Genomic DNA, 22288 nt, shown 5'->3' with positions numbered 1-22288 from the left:
TAAGAATTGTTCTGTTGATTGTTTCATGTATGTCCATCTTGTTTTTAATCTCTTCAAGGTAGTGTATTCTGTAAGGGACTGTATATTATGTTTCTTTCATATCCCTTACAATAACTAGTATAGTGCTAGCCACAAAGTAATGATTTCAATGTTTGTTGAATTAGTTGTTAAAAAACTAGCATTCATATATTTCTTTAAGGTTTGCAAAGCACTTTACAAATATTACCTCATTTGATCCTCACAACAACTCTTGAGGGTAGGTACTATTATTATTATCCCTGTTTTTTTAGGAGCAAGAACTGAGGCTGACAGAAGTTAAATGTTTTCCACAGGGTCACACAGCTAATAATTGTCTGAGGCTGGATTTGAACTCAGGTTTTCCTGATTCCAGGTTCAGTGCTATATAATTCACTGTGACATCTACCTACTTCACATATCATACAAGAGTGTGTTACTGGTAAGGAAAATGGTGGGACTTTCCAAGATAGAGTGAGAATTAGGATTGTGTAGTAGGAAGGGATATGATATTTTTGGTTGGGTTGGTTTTTTTTTTGGTAGGCGGTAGGGTTAAGTGACTTGCCCAGGGTGATACAGCTAGTAAATGTCAAGTGTCTTAGGTCGGATTTGAACTCAGGCTCTCCTGACTCCAGGGCCGGTGCTCTATTCACTGTGCCACCTAACTGCCCCAATATGATGTTTTTGGAAAACAGCAGTATTCAGTTTGATTAAATTCCAAAACATTTATTGGGTGCCTGCTAGATGCTAGGCACTTTGGTGCCAGTGATACAAAAACAAAAATGAAAGTATATGGAAGGTGGTTTTGGCAGGGGAACAATTCATGGAGAGGAGGGAAAAAAATATTTTGCTGTTTTAGGAGGTGAAGTATAGATTTGACAGAACAAATTACATTAGATTTAGGTGAAAATGAAAAGGTAAAGTGAGTGAAAACGGGGCTTTAACAACAGTATTTGATGTACAAAGGGACCGAAGAGTTCTCCCCAAACCTAATTCTCTTTGGTTTGGAGTTGGGCTGGCCTGTAATAGAACTTCATTTAGTTTTTGGTTCTCTACTCTGTTAACTGCCTGTAGGCTGGGTGGGATCTGTATTGGTCCAAGGATTTGATTCAGTTTATGAAATGTCTGCTGTTATGTACTGCAGGGGATAAGAAAAGTATGGGACACAATTTCTTGTCTGTTTGAGGGGAAATAAAACATATGAAACAGTTAAGTAATAATGTCTAGTGTCAATATAACATGAGAGATTTTAAAGCAATTCCTTGTTTAAAGTTATAAATGTGTGCTGTTGTCACTCTGTAGAGTAATAAACTTATTTCAGGGATGCCATTGTTCAAAATGTTTTTTAGAACCTCTTTTGGAATTACCTTTAGAACCATCTTCATGTTTTTTGGTATATCCTCTGTGGTCCTTTAAACATATTTTTAATTTTTGGGTAGAGCTAAGTCATTCAAGACTAAGCCTAATGAATAAGGTGGGTGATCAAACTAGATAATAGTGTTTTTGGTTAAAACTTGTGACTATAAGGTAGTGAGACTTGTGGAAGGAGTGGGGAAATTTATAATTGGATCTTAGTATTGTTCCAAAAATACTTTTTTTTTTAAAAGAGGGAGGCATTATTAAAAAAGTGTAGACCCTCCTACCCCCTAGGTGATTACTTTAAAGAACAGCAGTCTCCCAGATATATGTATTCTCATATACTCCACATACCACATTATAGTCATATTCCACGTAAGAAAATATATAATTATGTGCCAAAATGAGAGAAATAGCAAGTGATATAGGAGTTCAGGGAAGGGAGAAACTATTATGACCTGGAGTCACTGGGAAAACTTAATGGATTTAGACTAGCTCTTTAAGAGATCCAGGAGGGAAACAGAGTGGAATCAAACTCCTATCTACTGTAGACTAGATGTTTTGAATGAATGAAAGGACTTTTGGCATAATTTTGGGAAATCACTGAAAAGGCTAATATAAGAGTTGGGTTTGATGAATCAGTGTAGGGGATATGAAAATTGAGTGTAAGCAGTAAGTGAAAGGAATCTGAGGTGGAGAAAGAAGGGAAATATCTGATAGAGGGAATGAAGGAGAATGGAATAGGTGTTGTGGAGATGATAAAGGGGATTATGGTAGTTTGGAATACACCTGTTAGTGTTCTGCAGTGAACTGAGGCAGGGATGTTTTGGAGAAAAGGAAGAGGGGACTTTCTGAATAGGATTACATGAAGAGCAACCTGGAAGGGGTGTCTGGAGGAAGAAGAGGAGAGTATACAAATATTTAAGGGAAGATTGGAAAGATGTAGAAGTTATTGAGTGACATAATTATAATGGAGGTAATTTATCAAAATTCTCCCTATTATTTAGTGGCTGGTTCACATGCTGCCCTTTCCGTGATGCTTTGGGAAGCTATGCTTGCTTCTTCTGATTTTGTGTAGCAATTTATGCTAATAACAATCATAACCAGGGGAGATTAAGCTGAAAATGATATCTGGGAATTCATAGAAGGTAATAGAAAAATTAGAATAATAAGTGGGGGGCAACTGAAATCAGATAAGATTTTTGTTTTTTTTTTTTCAGATTAGATTTTTTAAAGTGGTTTGAAGGATATGGGGGAAATATTTGTCTCATGCATGGTAACTAGTGTTCAGCAAATATTTGTTGAATTAATGTACCTAAAATATAGTATAGTGTGGGTATATGAGGATGTATATGTGTGATGAACTCAACATTTATTCAACAAGCTTATATTGATTATCTACTATTTATAAGGTACTCTGCCAAGCATTGTTCATGTATAGAACTGTACCATATGTAATCAGATCTTTACAGTACTACGAAGTAAATATCTTTTAATCTGTACATATTAAATACTCTAGGAGTGCTGAGAAGTGAGGCACAGCTTTTATGTTGATCAGGAATGACATCATTGGAAAGATGGCATGTTCGAACTATACCATGAAGGATAAGCTGGGGCGGGCAGAGAGAATAGCAAGAAAGAAGGTGGAAAAGAATAATATATGTTTGGGAATGGGATGTATTTCAGATTGCTTGGTAAACCGAGTTCATGTGGGGAAGTCATAAGATAGGTTTTTTGGCAGATTTGGCAGAAGTGTAGGATTTGATCTCAGGTCCTTACTCCATATTTAATATTTTTTTGTTGCATTACATGACACAGAATAGGATTATTATAGTCTGTCAATAAATATTTGTTATAGAGATTTATTTTAGGAATCTTAGAGTTGGACAGAAAGGGTCCAACAGGAGCTACTTTATGAAAGAAGAATGAACAATATTTGTCGATTAAAATTAAAGGTAGGGGACAAAGAAGATGTCAGATAATTCCAGGATTTCTATCAAGGGTGACAGAGAATGGCATATAACCAGGATGAATTGGTTTTGGTGGGGAATGAGGTTTTTTGTTTTAAACATTGAATTGCAAGCGTTGGTGAGGCATCTGTGTGTAGATGTCCAATAGGCCAGTGGAAATGTAGGAATAGAGCTTGGGAGAGGGGTTGGGACTAGAGACAGGGATTTGTCCACTTAGAGGTCATAGTAGAAGCTGTGGAATTACTGTAGGAGTGAATATAGAAAGAGTAGTCAGCAAAAGAGTGGTCAGAGGAATAAATGATTAAGGAGTAATGCAGTGACAGTCATTAAGTATTTAATTGAGGGGGTTAGATAGCATCAAATGTGGCTTTAGAAATGTTGAGGATGTAGACTGAGAAAGAGGCATTGGATTTGGCAAATGAGGTATTTTTTTTTAAAACCAATAACACAGTCTAGGTCAAGGATCTTGCTTTACCAGTACAGGTTGGCAGCTGTTCTGAAATTTATAATCTTAGGAAGTTGCCTGGGGGCTCTGAGATTAAAATATTTGGGAAGACATACAGTGGGGACTGAACCTAGGTCTTCCTGCCTCTGAGGCAGGTCTTTAGCACAACACACTGTATCTCATGGGGATGGTGTAGTGTTACTAGGGTTTAGAGGTTATTTAGTTACCTACGTTTTACAGATGAGGAAACTGAGGTGGTCACCCAGTTAGTAAGGGGCAGAACTAGAATTTGTACTGAAGTCCTTTCACTCTAAACTTCTATTCTTAAATTGTACCTTGTCATTAATGTCATTAATGACCTTCAGAAAGCAATTTTCAGTTGAGCTCTGGTGGCCAAAGCCATGTTGTTAAGGGGAAACGAGTAAGTGAATGGTAAAGAAGTAAAGATGACTTCTGTTTAAAAAAAAAATTTGCCAGGAAAGAAATTAAGGAAGCTTGTTCATGCCAGAAGGCCTTTCTCACTTTTTCTCAGCAAAATAAGTAGGGAGGTCATTAAGAATGAAGGAGATAGAGGTAGAATTTGGGGCTTGAGAGCAGAATAATTATTTTGGGAAATTTATTTCTGGGGAATGTCATAGCCAGTGAGCAAGCAGCAGTGAGGACCTAACTAAAGTTAGATAGCAATGAATTTGTAGTCGGCTGAGTTAGTTATGACTTTTTCTAGTAACTTTTGGCACTGTGAGCATAACTGATGTTTAGAGATTGACATGGTGGGCACAGCAGAAGTCAAGGGAGTCAGGCTAGACCAGTGAAAGGCAAGATTAAAGTGGTTTGCCATGGAGTTCAGGGTGGGTGGGGAGGCAAGAGAGAGAAGGGAGCCTGTTCTGACAGCACAATTTTGATCTCCTGGTTTGAGAGCTGCTAAGGGAGTAATAGAGGTAGAATTTGAAAAGTAGTTTATTATTTTTATTTTTCAATAATATTTTCAAGTTTTAAAAAATTAATGTCTCACTTCTCCAACCATTTAGCAAATTAGAAAAAAAGCAAAACCTAAAACCAGATCCCTCAATGCATAATTACGTTGTTCAGCAAACAAATCCCCACCTTAGCCATTTTTGAAAATGTTTGTCTCTTTCTGCATTTTAAATTCATTATCTCTTGTCAGGAAGTGAATGGCATGTTTCATCTTCATTCTTCTGAACTCCTGGTTTATCGTGTCATTTATCCCAGTTCTAAGGTTTTTCAAAGTTGTTTTTCTTCTATAATATTGTTATTGTATAAATTGTTGTTCTGCTTCTGTTCACTTTACTTTGCATTAGTACATAAAGGTCTTTCTGGTTTCCTCTGAAATTGTCCATTTTATTATTTCTTATGACACAATAATAATTTACTATATTTATGTACTACAGTTTATTTAGCCATTCCCCAATAGGACGCCTGCTTAGTTTTCATTTTCTGTCTACCACAAAAAGACATATTACAAATATTTATATATATATAGGTCCTTTTCTCATATCTTTGGGGGTATAGATCAAGTAATAGTATAGTTGGGTCAAGGGGTATGGCATAGTTTCTTCCCGGGCATAGTTCTAAATTGCTTTCCGAATGGCTGGGCAAATTCACAGATCTCTCAACAGTGTACTAGTATACCAGTGTTTGTATAGCCACTCTGAGATTTGACGTTTTCTTCTTTTATCATCATTGCCAGTCTGATAGGTGTGAAGTAGAATCCCATAGTTGCTTTAATTTACCTTTCTCTGATTATTAGTGATTTAGAGAATTTTTTCACACGATTGTTGATAGGTTGGATTTCTTCCTTTGAAATCTGCCTCTGAAAAAATCCTTTTTAAAAATCCATTTATAATTGAGGAATGACTTTTGTTTTTATAAATTTGGATAGCTTTCTTATAGACTTGGATATGAGACCTTTATGTGGTCTCGTATCCAAGTCTATAAGAAACTTATCAGAGAAACTTGTTGCAAAGATTTTTTCCCAATTACCTGTTTGCCTTTTAATTTTTACTACTTTGGATTTATTTGTACAAAAACCTAAATTTATGTAATCAAAATGGTTCATTTTATCTTAAGTGGTTGTCTCTCATAGAGGTAGAATGTAAAATCGTTATAAGCATAGAGGGGAACTAAGCATTTTATATAGGAGTTGATTTTGATGTTCTATTGATGCAGTAGCAGTGGTTGATATGTATTGTATTGATGGGTACTGAAATGAAATGAGAAAATAACAAGAGTTGAGGTTAAGAAACTTGGAAGTCAGGTCTTACATGGACCAACAACGTACATATTGAAATTGCCAAAGATGATATCAGGAGATGGAAGATGATGACTTTAGCCAGGTACTGAAGTAAGTAAGGAAGGAAGACAGACTATTCATGAAATCAGTAAATAATGGTAAGGAAGATTTGGAAAAAGGTGGACTAGTGGATAGCATGGACTTACAAAGAGAAAACTTTGTTGTTGATGGTCTGAAAAAGGTATTGGAGCTCAAGCTGGTTCCTTTTCCTTTCCTAGACAATGGTGTGGGAGAAGGTGGAGAGGCAAAAAAGTCATGTCTCCTGAGTAAAGCTACATGAAGAGGTGGGGAAAATACTTATATAAAAAGCTTTAGGATTAATTAAGAGTTTGTTTATAATAGGGACAGGGTTTATATATAGGATAAGTAGGTAGGCAGTTGAGTTGAACTCAATAGGATTTGAAAGTGAAGGGGAGAAGGAGCCATATATACAGAGATCAAAGAAGCAGGAGGGTTGGGAGGCCAAAAAAAAGTAGTTATTGAGCTCTTACTATGTGCCACATTACCCCTCTAGGTGTTGTGAGGAATGCAAAAAAACATAAGACATTGGTTCCTGATTTCCAGAAGCTTATGATATTGTGGGGGAAGATAAATTGTAGATAGGCAAAATGTTAAGTAACGATGTAAGGTAATCTATAATTAATTGTTGAGGTTAAGTGACTTGTTAAATGATAAAGATGAAAAATAAGATAAATTCTTCTCTAGACTACTTACTTTTTGCCTAAAATTCAGTAACTCTGAAAATGGATGGTGTGTGTGTTTATAAGCATTAGATAAAATGAATAGAAATGGATGGGTAGAATTAAGGAGGGATTTAAAATAATACTGTAATGTTTTGCTTTTCTTCATTCTTCTAGAACCATTTCTTTTTTGTGTCCTTTGATAATTTCTTTTTTACTTTGCCCTTTAAGCATACTCAAAGGCTTAGTTCTGAGATTGTGTGTGTGTGTGTGTGTGTGTGTGTATGTGTGTGTGTATATATATATATATATATATATATATATATATATATATATACACACACACACACACGTTTTCTTGGTAAGTTCATTCTATGTCATATGATTTCCTTTGCCTTCTGTGTATACATGCTTTCCATAGCTATGACTCCAATCCAAAACATTTGACTCTTTCCTGTTTTTATTTCTTCTGTCCTGTTTTTATTTCACAGAATTTCTGTGAAGATAATTGATTTTTATGTAGCTTTCTTTACAGTAATTCACCTTTCTGTCTTTCACATTCTGGCATATTATTCATTTGAAGTTCTTCTGTACTGTTTCTTGGATTTTTATTACTAGAGTGCTAGGATTAGTCTAAGCACCTCAACTCTAAGAAGATGTTAGCTCTGGTGACTTTCCTACCTCTGGTCTTTTGCACTTTCATTCATCAGCAAGTTGGACTTTTATCAGTCATCCCTTCTATCCTTTTTTGCCTCTCCCCAACCCTGCTCCCCTTCAAAACCCTACAGAGGTTTCTTAGTTCTTTCCATGGTTTTGGGAGTTTGAGTCCTTTCATCAATATTCATTCCCACCTTCATTCTAACTTCTTATCCTTGTTCCAGGCCGTACAAATTTATGTACCATTTCATATACATGACAAGCTATTTTTTTAACTATTATTTTTGTTAATATCTTTTGTTTTTATGTTACCTTCACTTTAAGATACATTGCTCCCTTTTCTCCTCCCCATCTATCTCTTGTAACAAAGATTAAAAAAAGAGAGAAAAAAACTAGTTCAGCAAAACTAATTAGCATATCAGTTTGTGTCTGATAGTATAGATAATATTCCATAGCCATAGCCCTCCATTTTTGCAAAGAGGGTACATTTTCTCTATCTAAGATTAAGCTTGGTCATTTAGTTTCTTTTTTTTTTTGGGTCCTATTTATATGGTGGTATAATTAATGTATGTTGTTTTCCCATGATGGACTTCCTACTTTTGAGTCTTCAGACCTTCTGTGCTCTCCTCACTTAGGGCACGTTTTCAGCATTCTCTATGCCAGATGAAGACTGTCTAGTGCTTTAGGATGTTGGGGTGGATGGTGTGTCTGGAAAAGGACAGGTTTAGGATGGAATTGTGAAGTGATAGGGAGAAATATGTGGCAAAACCACCAATAGTTTGTTTTGGGCCTTTTGCCCACCCTAAGTATTAATTTGGTTCATGTTTAACCTTAGGGTACTTGTTCACTCTGGAGGAAGCCAAAGGCCATCTGGTCCAGTCATGGATTATTGAAGCGAATTTGGAACCTGGGGCTATTCCAGAGCCCCAAGGTTTTGATTTGATTTCAAGTTCTTCCCTGAATTATTACAGATCTTTCATTGCAGACCAGAGAAAAATACTAGATCAATTTGGTTCAGATAAGTGTGTCTGGCTCCAATTTGAACCAGAATCTGATTGAGGGTGGGGGAGGAGATAGGACTGAATGAAGATAATCTGTGAAGGAAGGCATTGGGAGAATTGATGATGGAGATATGAGGTGGTATTTTAAGATAATATTTAGGGAAAAGTGAATGAGAAGGTAGGGTTTGTCTGTTTGGAATCATAGGTGTTTTCTATAGAGGGTTAGAATTTAATAACCAAGAAAATGCTTATTAGTATTATGCTTTCCTGGTTCCTCCCTTTCTATGGGTGTATAGACTCAGAATTTGAGAGGTAGAATTTTAGATTGTGGGTACAGTGTAGAACTGGGAGGCTGAGGACCTGGTAATAGCCCTCTTATGCCACTTCACCATCCTGGGCCTCAGTTTTCTTATTTATGAAAGGAGGGAATTTGACCAGATGGTTTCTAGCCAAAAGCACCATGTTCTGAGGCATAACGGTATCCCCTTCTCTGCCCTTTCCACTTACCATATACTTACTACATGTCTGTCCATGGATAAGTCACTTAACCTTCCTGAGTCTTAGTTTTCTTGTTATGCTAGGACTGGGGTGGGGAAGTTGCTGCAGGCTTGAAGCCGCATATGGCCTTCTAGATCCTTAAGTATGGCCTTTTGACTGAATTCAGTCAAAAGTCACATATGGCCTAAAGGTCAACCCTTTATTTTTACAGATGGTGCTCAAAATCATAGTTAGCTAGTAGAGCGATCAACTTATTAAGTTGATTTATTAAGTACCTAGTACTTAATTGCTACTACACACTGTGCTTGGTGCTGGGAATACAGACAGAAATGGGGGAGGGGGGAGCTCCTGTCCTGGAGGAGCACATAAATATGTAACACTTAGTATATAAAATAATCTAGAGAAATTGTTAATTTGATTGAGTTCCATAACTAGAGGCTTTGGGGAAATAAGTTATTTAGTGGTAGGGATTTTGAATGGTAAAGAGGTGATTACTCAATTGTGAATTATTAGAGAACTATTGAAAAGATCATTGCTGGGTAATTGGTGGTATGTCTAGGAGGTAGCTATTTCAGTGGCTGGTTATTGTGGAAAATCATTTGATGGGGATTATTGTGGGCCCAAAAATTAGGATAGATCCACCAAGGCTGAGAGGCAAGATTAGAGGGGTTGAAAGTAGTCAAGAACATTAGTTATTTAGAGTCCATGTTTGTGAAATACAGTATTTGATTCAGGAATTTATGTAGTAGAAAACTAATGATTGTTGAAGTTATTTATGGAGGAGTTTTGTATAGATAATTTGGGGATGTCTAAAGAAACTTATGAAGAAGCTAGAATTAGGAAGGAATTAAGTATGCTAATTTCAAAGTAGTAAAATACAGTATAGGAGAGGATGGTGGTTTGGAGATGTTTATTTTGTGGGGGAGATTATATCTTAGGAAAATAGAGTAGAGAAGGACTAAAATGATTAAGATTGGAATAAGGAGTTGGGATGGGGTTTTTAGACGTGGTGATTGAAAAGCATTTGGTTATTGGGATGCAGTTGGAAGGTGGTTTTGTGAGAGGGCAGATGGTATATTGGAATGCATTTAATTGAACTTTGAAAGGAAAAAAGGAATATAGGTTTAGTGTGTAGTTGGTAGGGCTGAGAGTTTGTTAGGAGGAGCAATGAAAAGTAATACTTTACCAGTGCCCGTGTCTGGCAAGAGTCAGGCAATGGGGACTTGTGGTTTTCCGGGGAGCCTAGAGTCTAAGTCCCCCATCTGCGGGGTGGCAGGGGAGTGGGGGATGGGTCGAGGTTTGTGTTACCCTGGGCCGGGAGGCTGGGAGAGTTTGCGGAGATTCTGACCTAGGGCCACTGCTGTCAGTGCCTCCTGTGCCGGTCTCTGCCATGGAGGCTGCACAGAAATAGGTTCACACATGAGCGTAAACGTACACACTTTACATACACCTCATGGGAAAGCTAGTAAGTGATTAGGCCCGGGACCCTCTTGGTTGGGTTTGGGGGAGGGGGGAATGGGGAGGAATTGGACACTAGTTGAAGAAGGACAAGAGATTGCAACCCCTCCTTTCTGTCCAACACGCGACTTACGCTCCCCTCTTTTGTTTTGCTGTGTGTGTGTGTGTGTGTGTGTGTGTGTGTGTGTGTGTGTGTGTGTGTGTGCGCGTGCGCGCGCGCGCGCGCGCTTGGGCTAGGGGAAGGTGGCGCTGCAAAGCCGGGGTTTTTCCTGCTAGTGTTGCTCCGCGTGCCTGCAAGCTGGGCCGGCTAAGTGGGCCCTGGAACTACGGTAGGGCCGGTGGGCCCCAGTACAGCGGCAGGGACAGCACTCTTCTCCTGGGTTGAAAGAGGCCATGTGATCTGGGCTCCTAACAGTCTCACCCAGGCTACCCAGTCACCTGGATTTCCAAGGATGAGTGCCGCTTGGAGCTTTGTATATATAGATCGGCTTAGAATTTAGCGCCTTTCTCTGTCCTTCCCTGGCTCAGCCAGAGTAGGAAACTTTGTAGGTGGCTCTCACTGGGCAGCGAACAAGTGTCTGTCAGACAGCAGGAGTAGTGAGGGAGAGGTATTGCAGGGGAGATGGGATACTGACCTGAAGTTCTAGCAGTTGGGAGATCGATTTCCCTGAATCAGTATGTTGCCCTCATTTCAGCCCATTTGGATGGGATTCACACTTCTCAGTATTAAAAAAAAAAAAGGAAAATAAAAAAACCCCAACCTAATGAGATGTATAATTGACCTACCAGACAAGGGAAATTATTTTCACCTTAGCATCAGTTCCACCCCCCCCCTCTAAAAAAAGCACAACTGTGTCCTATGTTGATTACGCAAGTAAAAACCTGCATGTATGGTATTATTTTGAAAGGGAACAGTCTTTTCTAGGCCACTCCTTTTAGTGCCAAGATTAGGCCATGGGGCAAACTTTTAATGCTACTCTCTCCACCTTAAGGAACTTTGTTTTTGCCATCAGAATTGGAATGTGTTACTAAGTAAAAGTATTATAAAGGTGTCAGGAAAGCATGTGTATTAGTCTAAATGAAAGTTAGGAAATACAAAAGTTGGAGCTCATAACAGCAGCTTGTACTTAAAACATCTTTTATATTGCAGAAACTAATTATTTCTTTGATATGCTTATAGTATTTAACCCCAGAGCATGGTTAAAATATGATAGGAAAAAAAATGAACCTCTTGTTACTCTTTAGATGAGAGTATGTAAAAATAAGAATGCTTATTGTTTGACTTTTAGAATAAAATAGTAATAATGCTCATGTTTATACAGTCCTTTAGGGTTATTGAAGCTCATTCTTCGCAGTCAGTGTAGTGAGTGAGATATTTGTCTTTTCTTATATAAAAGGAAACAGGCTTAGGCCCAGTCACGTGGGTAGTAAATGGTAGAGGTAGGACTTGAATTCAGGTCTTCTGAAATATTTATATTCAGAGATTTAGTTTTCTTAAAGTAAAACAAGATCCTGTCACTTGATTGGTGGGGACTGAAGCCAGTCCTGGGCTTCTTTGCTGTATTCACTTCCAGGTGACCTTCAGCAAATGATGGCCCAGTGTATAGATGCAAAATCTGAAATGTGGTGAATGATTTACTTATAATTACCTAGTAAGTCTGGTGGATCTGAGAATAAAGTTTAGTTCTCTTATTCACAATCTGGTGACCCATCCAGGAGTAGCCCAAGGAATCTGGGTATTTTTGTGTTTAGTGGAAAATGTGAATGAATTAATTTATTAAGTAGTTAAGAGCCAGAAAACAAACTAATTTTTTTTTCGTTTGCTATTGGAGCTTTGTTAAATATAATTTTCTTTGCATTGAATTTCTTTGAAATTTCTTAGAGATAGTGGCTACCTTACAAGGTTGGTTCTCTGATAAGCTTTGCTGCAAAATTATACCTATTTAAACAGAGATGTGCTTTTAGTAATTAGGTAGGGATGGATTTTCTCATTCAGGAATTCTCAGGAGCAGCTTGAAATCAGCAGGCAGTTTAAGAATGTCTGCTCTTCCCATAACTACTAGGGAAAATGGGAACTGTGCTAGCTTTATTAATCCCTGTAGAAAATTATAAGTGATCCTTGAGTATGCTTAAGTCAGTTCACTTTTTTCAGTTTAAAAAATTGTTCAAAATATTACACGATGCCATTATCATTACCATGTATTGTTATTCACACACAAAGAACTTTTAAATATGTATTTATTTGCTTTTTTCATGAGGCAATAAGAGTTAAGTGACTTGCCCAGGGTCACACAGCTAGTAAGTGTGAAGTGTCTGAGGCCTTATTTGGATTTAGGTCCTCCAGAATCCAAGGCCGGAGCTCTATCCACCGTGCCACCTAGCTGCCCCTAAATATGTTTTTAAAGTTGGTTTCTTTAAAATACACCTTTTTTCTTTTTTTTAACTAGTATTTGTATGGGAAGTAGACGAGGCTTGTTTCTTGTTATAAAGCATTTCTATCTCTTCTTGTTCCTTGCTTGCCCCACTTCTTAAAGTAAGTGTAATTATTTGACTTGCCCCAACCTTCAAACAACATTATTGGCTAAGAAACTATAGCCATGGAACATTTTAAGCTAATGATTTGAGAAGAAAGCTTTCCTAAATGCTTTGAACCTATAAATATTCTTCATTTATTATGAATTTGAGTTTTCAGAGGCACAGCTGTTCTAAATCAGTTACTCTACAGGTAAAGTCCTTGTCATGTTAACAGCACAATACTTCAGAAGTGAAGTTGGGGAGGAATTTTGGAATTTAGAATTATGGAGGTAGAAGGGAACTTAAAGACATTCTAGTTCAACACCTGTAACAGTCTAGGAAACCAAGTCTCTGTGGGAATTCATTGACACAGCTAGGCAGTGGCTGAATCTAAATTAGAATCAAGAATTTTATTTGGAATTTTATTTTGATTTGGTTGGTTTTTTTTTTTTTGGTTAGGCAATGGGGTTAAGTGACTTGCCCAGGGTCACATAACTATTATGTTATGTGTTTGAGGTCGGATTTGAACTCGGGTCCTCTGAATCCAGGGCCGGTGCTCTATCCACTGTGCCACCTAGCTGCCCCTATATATTTTTCTTAATTCCTGTGTTTGAACTTCAGAATTTCTGTATAGCTCTGAACTTTTCATCAGGGATCTTTGGAAGTCCTCTATATCATAAATGGTCTATTTTTCCCTTTTGTGATTTTATTTAGTTTTGTTGAGTAAGTTATTTTTGGCTCTAGGCCTATACCTTTGCCTTCTGGAATATAGCATTCCAAACTCTCTGTTCCTTGATATTGGTGACTGCTAAATCATGTGTAATCCTGACTATGGCTCCTCTATATTTGAATTCTTTCTGACTGCTTGCAGTGGTTTTTTTTCCCTTTGATCTGTATTTTGGGGTATTATGTACTGGAAATTTTCGTTTGGAGGTTTCTTTCAGGAGGTAATAGATGAATTTTTTCCTATATTCCCCTAAGAGGTCTAGACAGTTTTCTTTAACGATTTCTTGAAATATGATGTTTAGATTTTTGTTTTGGTCGTGGCATTTAGGTGGTCCAGTGATTCTTAAATTTTTTTCTCCTTGATCTGTGTTTTAGGTCAATTGTTTTTGCTATGAAATACCTTACATTTTCTTCCTTTTTTTTGGCCTTTTGATTTTGTTTAAATATTTTTGGTTGTCTTATGGAATCATTGGCTTCTCTTGGGTCCATTCTGATTTTTAGGGAGTTGTTTGCTCAAGATATGCTTTGTATCTTTTGTGCCAAACTGTTAATTTCCTTTCCAATTTTTTCTTTAATAGCTCTAATTTTTGTTCTTGTTTTTTCTACTCATGCTCCTCATTTTACTGACAAAAAACTGTTTTCAAACCTTTTTTTTTTAAACCCCTGCTTCATTTCTTCCAGGAATTCTAGTTGAACTTGTGCCCAAGCTGTGTTTTTCTTTGAGGCTTTGCTTGTGGGTGTTTTAGAATCAGTCTCTTCTTTTGAGTTTGTCTTGAGCATTTTTCTCACCATAATAGCTTTTTTGATGGGATTCTTTTTTTTGTTACTCATTTTTCCAGCCTACTTTGTGACTTGGACTTGATGTTAGGGCCAGGCTCTGTGTGTTTCTGTAGGGAAGGTCCTGGGTTGGCATGTTGCTGTTCTCAGGGTATTGAGTGTTGTGTTGTTCCAGGATCTCAGGAGCAGCTCAGGTTGGGAACCTGCAAGCTGTCACTGCTTCCAAAGTAATCTGATATAGAGTAAAGTCAAATGGCCCTGGTCTGAGCTCTGCAAGTTCTTCATCAGGGTTTGGATTTGAGCAACAGTTGACTACTGCTGAGCTCAGCCCCTGTTAACCAACTGGAAAGCTCTGCTTGATCAGAGAGACAGAATGGAAGGCTCCCTTTTGGTCTAGAATTCTCGTCCTGGTTATTCTTCTGTAGGCTTCAGAGACATACCACTACTGCTTGCTTCTGAAGCGGTTTTCTTTCTTTCTTTTTTTTCTTAGGCAGCTGGGGCTAAGTGACTTGCCCGGGATCACACAGCTAGTATGTGTCAAGTGTTTGGTCTGAGGCTGGATTTGAACTCAGGTCTTCCTGACTTCAGGGCTGATGCTTTATCCACTGTGCCACCTACCTGCCCCATGAAGCCATTTTCTTCTCCTAACTGCCCTGGGCCTCCCTATCCAGGAGCACCATCCCTGGGCACAGATCATATCATTCCGCCTTAGATCTGTACCTGGTTTTAGGTAGTACGTGACAAAGCTGCCTGTTGACAGCTGTTCACCTTAAAGTACCTTGGTATGGGTCTCTCGATGCCCTGGTACATGAATGGGCTCACTGCTTATTCTGGTATACTCACCTGTACCTAATGTCCACAGACTTCTTGTATCCTTGTCCTGACCTCAGCTGGAAATATGACTCACTGTAACTTTGTCTTGGATTTTCCCACCAGGATTCAGTATGATGTCTTTTCTAGATTGGTTTGGAGGTTTGTTTTGTTTTGTTTTCTTTTTTTTGGTTGGGGAGCAAAGGGTTCTGCCTATATTGTTTCCTGCTATCTTGGCTATGTCTGCTCAAGGTCTTTTTGGTTCTTACTGTTTTCATTCTTCTGCTGTCTCCACTGGAGTAACCACTCTATTTGGGGAGGGGAGGAGAGGGAGGCAGTCAGAGATAAGTGACTTGTCCATGATCATACAGCTAAACCACTCTGTTGTTACACAGATTTGAACTTAAAAATAGTTGAATATATTGGGGAAAGGTAATTTTCTCAAATTACCTAGTTTGATGCACTATTCGTTTTTAGCACCCAAATAGAAGAGACATTTTTGAGAAGGAATTTCTTGCTCTTTATTTCCTCTGGCAACTTCAAAAATGCCCATAGGCATCTCCAGTTTAATATATCCAAAACAAAACTCATTATCTTTCTTTCCCAAATTGACCTCTATTTTGAGCTTCTCTGTTGTTGAGGGTTGCATCATTCTTTTGGTCAGTCTGGTTTGAAACCTTGAAGTCATCCTTGAAAGCTTATTCTCCTTCACATATGATTAGTTGCTGCCTCAGTATTTATAATGAATTTAAAATGTGTTAACAAAATTTCATTTTATATTGGTTATTTTAAGTCTAAAGAAAATGTTAAGAATCTCAAGAAAGAAAAAAAATTTAGGATTTATAATTGGTTATTTAGATAAAATGTCTATTTTATAACCAAGAAGATATTTTGCCATTCATCAGCTTCTATGATATTTTTGCACCAGACTCATTTTTTTCTTAATATGTATACTTCCCTCTCATTGAATCCTATACAGAGAAATTCTAGCAAAATGAATTATTGCTGGCAGCTATGTAACATACTATCTCTATAAAATCTTCTACCTAACCATATTCTTCATCCTTACCTTGACCTCCAATCTCTCCACCTCTCAGCTCTTAACCCCTGCACAGTCTACATTCTCTTCCCCATCTTGTCTACTTGGGGAAATCACTTCAACTCTATACTGTCTTCTGCATTGGAGTTACTTACTCCCTTATCATGACTTGTTAAGTCCCAACCTTGATATTACTATCATCAACTGGCTTTGATTTTCTCCATGTGATGCTGAAAAAAATCTTAAACTACAAATTTACTTTATAAGGTCACTACAGATTTATATTGTATAATCTTAAGTGGGCCATCATGGCATTAAGATAGTCCTTTTACAGTTCTTTCATTGATTCACTATTCCATTTACCACAACAGCTTTTTTTCAAATCTTTTTATCCCTCCTTAGTTCTTCCCTCCCCCCCAGCTAAGAACTGCCTCATATTTCACTGAAAAAATGGAGGCCATTCATGGGAGCTCCCTCTTCTCCCCTTTTCCTCATCTTACATCACTCAGATGTTTTCCTACACTTTCTTCTCCATCCCTCATGTAAAGAGATGGCCCTTCAACTTGTCAAGGCTAACTTTCCACATGTATCCTTGATCCCCTTCCAGCCTGTCTTCTCCAGCAAATTGGCTGTTGCCTACAAACATGTCCATGTTCCTCTGTCCTTAAAAAAACCTTGATCCGTTTGTGCCTTCTAACTATCATCTTAATATCTCTCTTCCTTTTTTTTGGCAACCTCCTTGAGAAAGTTGTCAGTAATCAGTGCCTCTGCTTTCTCTCCTCACATTCTTATAAACTTTGCATTTTGATTTTTCACCTCATCATTCATCTGAAACTATTCTCTCAGAAGTTACCAATGATCTCTTAATTGCCAAATCTAATGGCCCTTTCTCAATTCTCGACCTTGACTTTTGTTTTGTTTTTGTTTTGGATAGGCAGTGGGGTTAAGTGACTTGCCCAGGGCCACACAGCTAGTAAGTGTTGTGTCTGAGGCCGGATGTGAACTCAGGTCCTTTTGAATCCAGGGCCGGCGCACTATCCACTGCCCCACCTAACTGCCCCTCAACCTTGTTTCAGATATGCCTTATTCTTTCCTTGGATGCTGCCCTGACTGTAGGTACAAGATCTTATCACCTCTTGCCTGTACTATTTCTAGTCTTCTGGTTGGTTTCTCTGCCTCAGAGCTTTCCCTCCTTTCAGTCCATCCTCCACCCAGCTATAAGTGATCTTCCCAAAGTTCAGGTCTGACCATGTCACCTCCTATTCAGTAAATTTCATCTGCTCTCTGTTACTTCCAGGATCAAACACAAAATCCTCTGCTAGGCTTTTAAAGGTCTTCACAACTTGGACCCTTCCTACCTTTTTAATCTTTTTTACACATGCTCCCCTCTTAAGAACTCTACAATCCAGTGAAGCTGGCCTCTTTGCTGTTCTTCTGTACCTTTTCACTGGCTGTCCCTCATACCTGAGATGATCTCTCTCAAAATCTCTTTTCCTGGCTTCAGGTCTCAGCTAGAAGCCTACCTTCTTCAAGAGGCCTCTATAGGCCCTTCTCAATGTTAAGTGTCTTCCCTCTGCCCTGTATATATCTATATACAAAGTGGTTTGCATGTTCTCTCCCCCATTGTATAGTGAGCTACTATTTTTGTCTTTCTTCATATCCCCAACACTTAGCACAGTGCTTGGCACATAATAAATGCTTAATCAATGTTTGTTGACTTAATTTGACTTGAGAGCAAAGATATTTTTTCTCCTTTTTACTCTTATGACCCAGAATGGCCATTACAACATATCTGAGTTCTGCAACATTTTTTGTTTACATTATTATATATATTGCAACATGAAAATTCATATTAAAAGCTCAGTATTGACTATTCAAATGTGTTAGCAAATTCATATTTAAAATAAAAAGTGCCATGTTGAAGGACTTGGAAAAGTAACAAGCTCTTGGTAGTTGAATAAATAGTTATTTTTTCCTGAAGATATGATAGGACCAGGATCGTGTCTTTTTTATGATTGTGTTTCCCTGGTGTCTAGCAGTGTGTTCCATGTAGTAGAGACTTATACTTGTTGAATGAGTGAATGAATGAATGCATGCATAGGTATTGCAATTCCAAAAGGAGTGATCATCCTATAAAAACTTAAGCACTGTCTGAGTGAGATGTAATAGAACTGTGGACTTCTTCACCATCAAGTGGCAACATGCCTGACAGATCCAAATGGTTAGTTTGCTGTTTCATAGACCTACTCATTGCTCTTAGGAAATTATTAGTATGTTTGTATTTTAAAAAAAAACATTGAATTGCATGGATTTCTTAGGGTAGGGCTTTTGCTGGCATAGAAATTTCATTGTCATAGGAATTTCATTGGCATAGGGGAATCTCGATGAGACTCCCATCTACAAATGAAAGTTGGCACCATTTCTGTATTAGAGTGTTGCAGTGAGTACTGAGAGAGTGAGTGTCTTATCCACAGTCACCAAGCCAGTATGTGTTAGAGGTGAGAGTTGAACCCATGTCTTCCTAGTTCTGAAATCCTTGTCTCCTGTAAAATAAGATTATTTTTGTGCTTGTGGCTTTTAAAACAGGACAGATGGAATGGAGCATTGATATGTATTATTTAACAAAATATTGAAAATAATACTAAAGAGGAAACCATTCTTTTCAATAAAAAACGGTTTTTTTTGGTGCAGTTCAAGGCTTTAACAGCCTAGATTGCACTGAGACTTTTGGGACATCCTGTATTACTAAGCTGTTCAAATTTATTGGCATTTCAGATTAAGTTCTATGCTTTGATATATGATTGCAGCTAGACTGATAGGTCTTGTTCTTTCTATACCTGAATTAAATTACTCTTTGTATATGAGTTTGATAACTGTGCATACAAAGAAATAAGTTTTGGTTAGTGGGAATAGCACCGGTTTTGTTATATAGGAGACTTGTATTTTAGTTCTGGCTTTTTCCCTAGCTGACTCTGTAACCGTGAAGGAAGTATTTTACCTCTGTGGGCCTTGATTTCCTCATCTGTGAAATGAAAGGTTTGAACTAGATAATTTATGAGGGCCTTTCTCAGTCTAATATTGTATAGTTTTGTAGTTAATTAGGAGCTGGGTTTTAAAAGAATCGTTAGAAAATTATTGACTTAAAGTCCAGTAGCCAAGTTAAAAGGCAGAATGGAATAGAGGTCTCCTTAAGTCAGAGGGAACAGTGATCAGTCCGGTGTCTGACATATGCTGACATATGATCATAGGCAAGTCAATTATCCTCTCAGTGTCTGAGGCAACTGTCTCAAGCTACAAGTTGTAAAACAGGTGCTGATCTATAGTAAAAGAGGATTTTCTATACAGATAAAATCACAGGTCTGAATCAAAGCAAAAGCAAAAAAAAATCACCTTACACTTTCTGCTTTATATTAATAATCAGTGAAACTGTCTTACTTGTTCTGTCAGAATACTTTGGACAAAAAAAGAATAGCAAAAATGCCAAAACAAATCTGCTAAGCTTCTTTCCCCTTTACAACCTGGCCTCTTCCTAACTTTACAGTTTTACAGCAAGTACTTCCCTCCAAGTGTAATGTGGTACAGCTATACTGAACTACTTGTGTTCCTCACACTGGATGCTTTGATGTCTTCTTGTTTTGAGACTTTGCATTGGTTGTCTCTCTTACCTGAATGTACTCCTTTCTCACCTCTCAGGGACTTACTCAAGCGTTGAGTAGATGTTGAATAGATTGGGGATGAGAGGGGTTATAGACAGATGTCCCAGCCTTGTCTCCCGTTGGGTGGTTATTGAATAATGTGGATCTCCAAATGAAACTTAGAAGATAAAGCTTTGTCCTTCAGGACCATCTTTAAATTTTTGTAAATCTTAATTTTTAATTGTATTACAGATTTAAAAATGAACTTTATTGCTGTGATATCCCAGTGCAAAGAAATAAAAAGCCTGGGAAAAAATAAAATAATTTAAAAAAATCAAGATAGAGCAGCATATTAAGCTTTGCTCTTAAATTCCACCAATCTGAAAACTTCTGGATGTTGGCTTACTTTGTTTACACAACATTTGACTGGGAAGTGTAGGTATAAGTACTTCAGGGATCAGCATGTATTTTAGGTTTGGATAAGCTAGAGAAAATTTGTTCACTCAAAATGTACCGTTGAAGATTCAATAAATATTCCCTAGATATTAATGCAGCTTAAGCTAATATTTTCAATAGTTTTGTTTTTGGTTTTTGTTTTTAGGCAGTTGGGGTTAAGTGACTTGCCCAGGGTCACACAGCTAGTAAGTGTCAAGTGTTTGGTCTGAGGCCAGATTTGAACTCAGGTCCTCCTGATTTCAAGGCTAGTGCTCTATCCACTGCACCACCTAGCTGCCCCCAATATTTTCAATAGTTTTAACAAAAGAAATGATGATAATGTGTTATATCCACAGAGTATTTCCCTTTCTCAAAGCTCAAAGCACTTAGTGGTAAACTATTTAATTTACTTTCATGGTGCCCTAGTGAGATTGAAAAGAATAAAAAGGAAAAGAAACAAAAAAACAAGAAAACAAAAAACACAAATGGTGTTGTTAAAAATCTAAAACATTATGACATGTCCAGTATAGTCTACTTGAAATTTCTATAATTTCCATTTCCTGAGTTGGGTATCGACATTTGAAATCTTTTCTTTTCTTTTTTGACATTTGAAATCTTAATGTTGGGTCTCTATGAAGCCAATATGGGCAATCTCCAATGTGCAAATGGTTGTGTTCCAGAAGTTGGTAAGTGGGCTGTTTGTTTCTGTGGGAAAATGTGTTCCAAGTTCTAGTTTGCTTTTTCAGCTGTAGGGTTAGATGGGCTTCTGTGATCTTCTTACCTTAGAATCAAATAACATTTCTATAGGAAAATAAGTTCATCTTAGAGTGAGGAGAGAATCTCAACAGCATCTAGATCATATTTATACTCTGCCCCTTGCCTCAGTCACAAAAATGGCCTCTTAGGCAATCAAGCCCATGATGAGAAAGGACAAGTGCATTTTCTCTTTGAACCAGGCATGGTGACCTGGCCTGCTGTGTTCAAGAAAGAAAAGTCAGATGACACTTTGCTTACTGGGACTCTGAAATTAGCCAGTCTCAGGTGTGGTATGGCCCAGCTATTTGTATGGGCAGGATGTTATAAGTTGGATGTTCATGAGTTGGAATATGATTGTAAATATTTTTAAAGCCCTGTTTTTACAGCTTAAATGAATTTTTCATTGTCATATAACATCCTTAAATTACATTAAGCCAAATCAAATATTTGTGAGGCCTCATATCTATGTTACTTGGATTAATATTTCTATTTCCCTTCCATCATGGATACTGGAAAAAAATTCAGTGACATCCTAAATTATGATTCATTTAACAAGCATTTTTTAAGTGCCTGCAACGTGTCAAGTATTGTGATAGGTAATGGGGAAATGTATATAAGGACAAAATAGTTCCCTTCCAGTACATTATTATATTAGAATGAGAAGAAACAGCATATACACAGAAAAGTAAATATAAAATTTATACAAAGTAACTTTTAGGTGGACAGTAGGAGGGCATCAGCAACTGGGGATCAGGATGGATTTCTTATAGGTATGGCACTTGAGATGTAAAGGAAGCTAGAAGAGGGTGAGTTCCAGACTTAGGGGGACAACTTGTGAAAAAGCATGGAGACAGTCAGTGAAATGCCTTGTATGGGAAACAGCAAAGCAGACCAGTTTGGCTGGAATGTAGATTGTAGGAGAATAATGTACAATAATGTAGTGAAGGTGTGCTGGAGCTAGATTGTAAAGGACTTCAAAAGCCAAACAGAGGGGTTGGCATTTTATATAGGAGTCTTTGGAACTTTTTGAGTAAGGGAGTGACAGAGTTAGGATTGTGCTTTAGAATTATCAATTTGATAGCTGTGTGGAGGATGGATTATAGAGAAGAGAGATTATGATAGGTCAGTAATGTTATTTTTATGTATAAAAAATTGCATATTGAATTCTATGTAAAGGTACAGGTGAAATTCAGTAACAGAAATAT

At 37.6% G+C, this 22288-nt stretch overlaps 1 protein-coding gene across 2 annotated transcripts in view; it reads left to right on the top strand.

Moving 5' to 3' along the window:
• ZNF148 (zinc finger protein 148) overlaps positions 1-22288 on the top strand; it is a 134048-nt gene that overhangs the window by 4523 nt on the left and 107237 nt on the right. The gene's annotated exons all lie outside the window — the stretch shown is intronic.

Source organism: Phascolarctos cinereus, unplaced genomic scaffold, assembly GCF_003287225.1.
Source record: "Phascolarctos cinereus isolate Bilbo 61053 unplaced genomic scaffold, phaCin_HiC Scaffold_726;HRSCAF=1367, whole genome shotgun sequence".
Lineage (NCBI taxonomy): Eukaryota > Metazoa > Chordata > Mammalia > Diprotodontia > Phascolarctidae > Phascolarctos > Phascolarctos cinereus.
The sequence above is the reverse complement of the archived record's forward strand: the minus strand, read 5'-3'. Positions and strand labels throughout refer to the sequence as shown.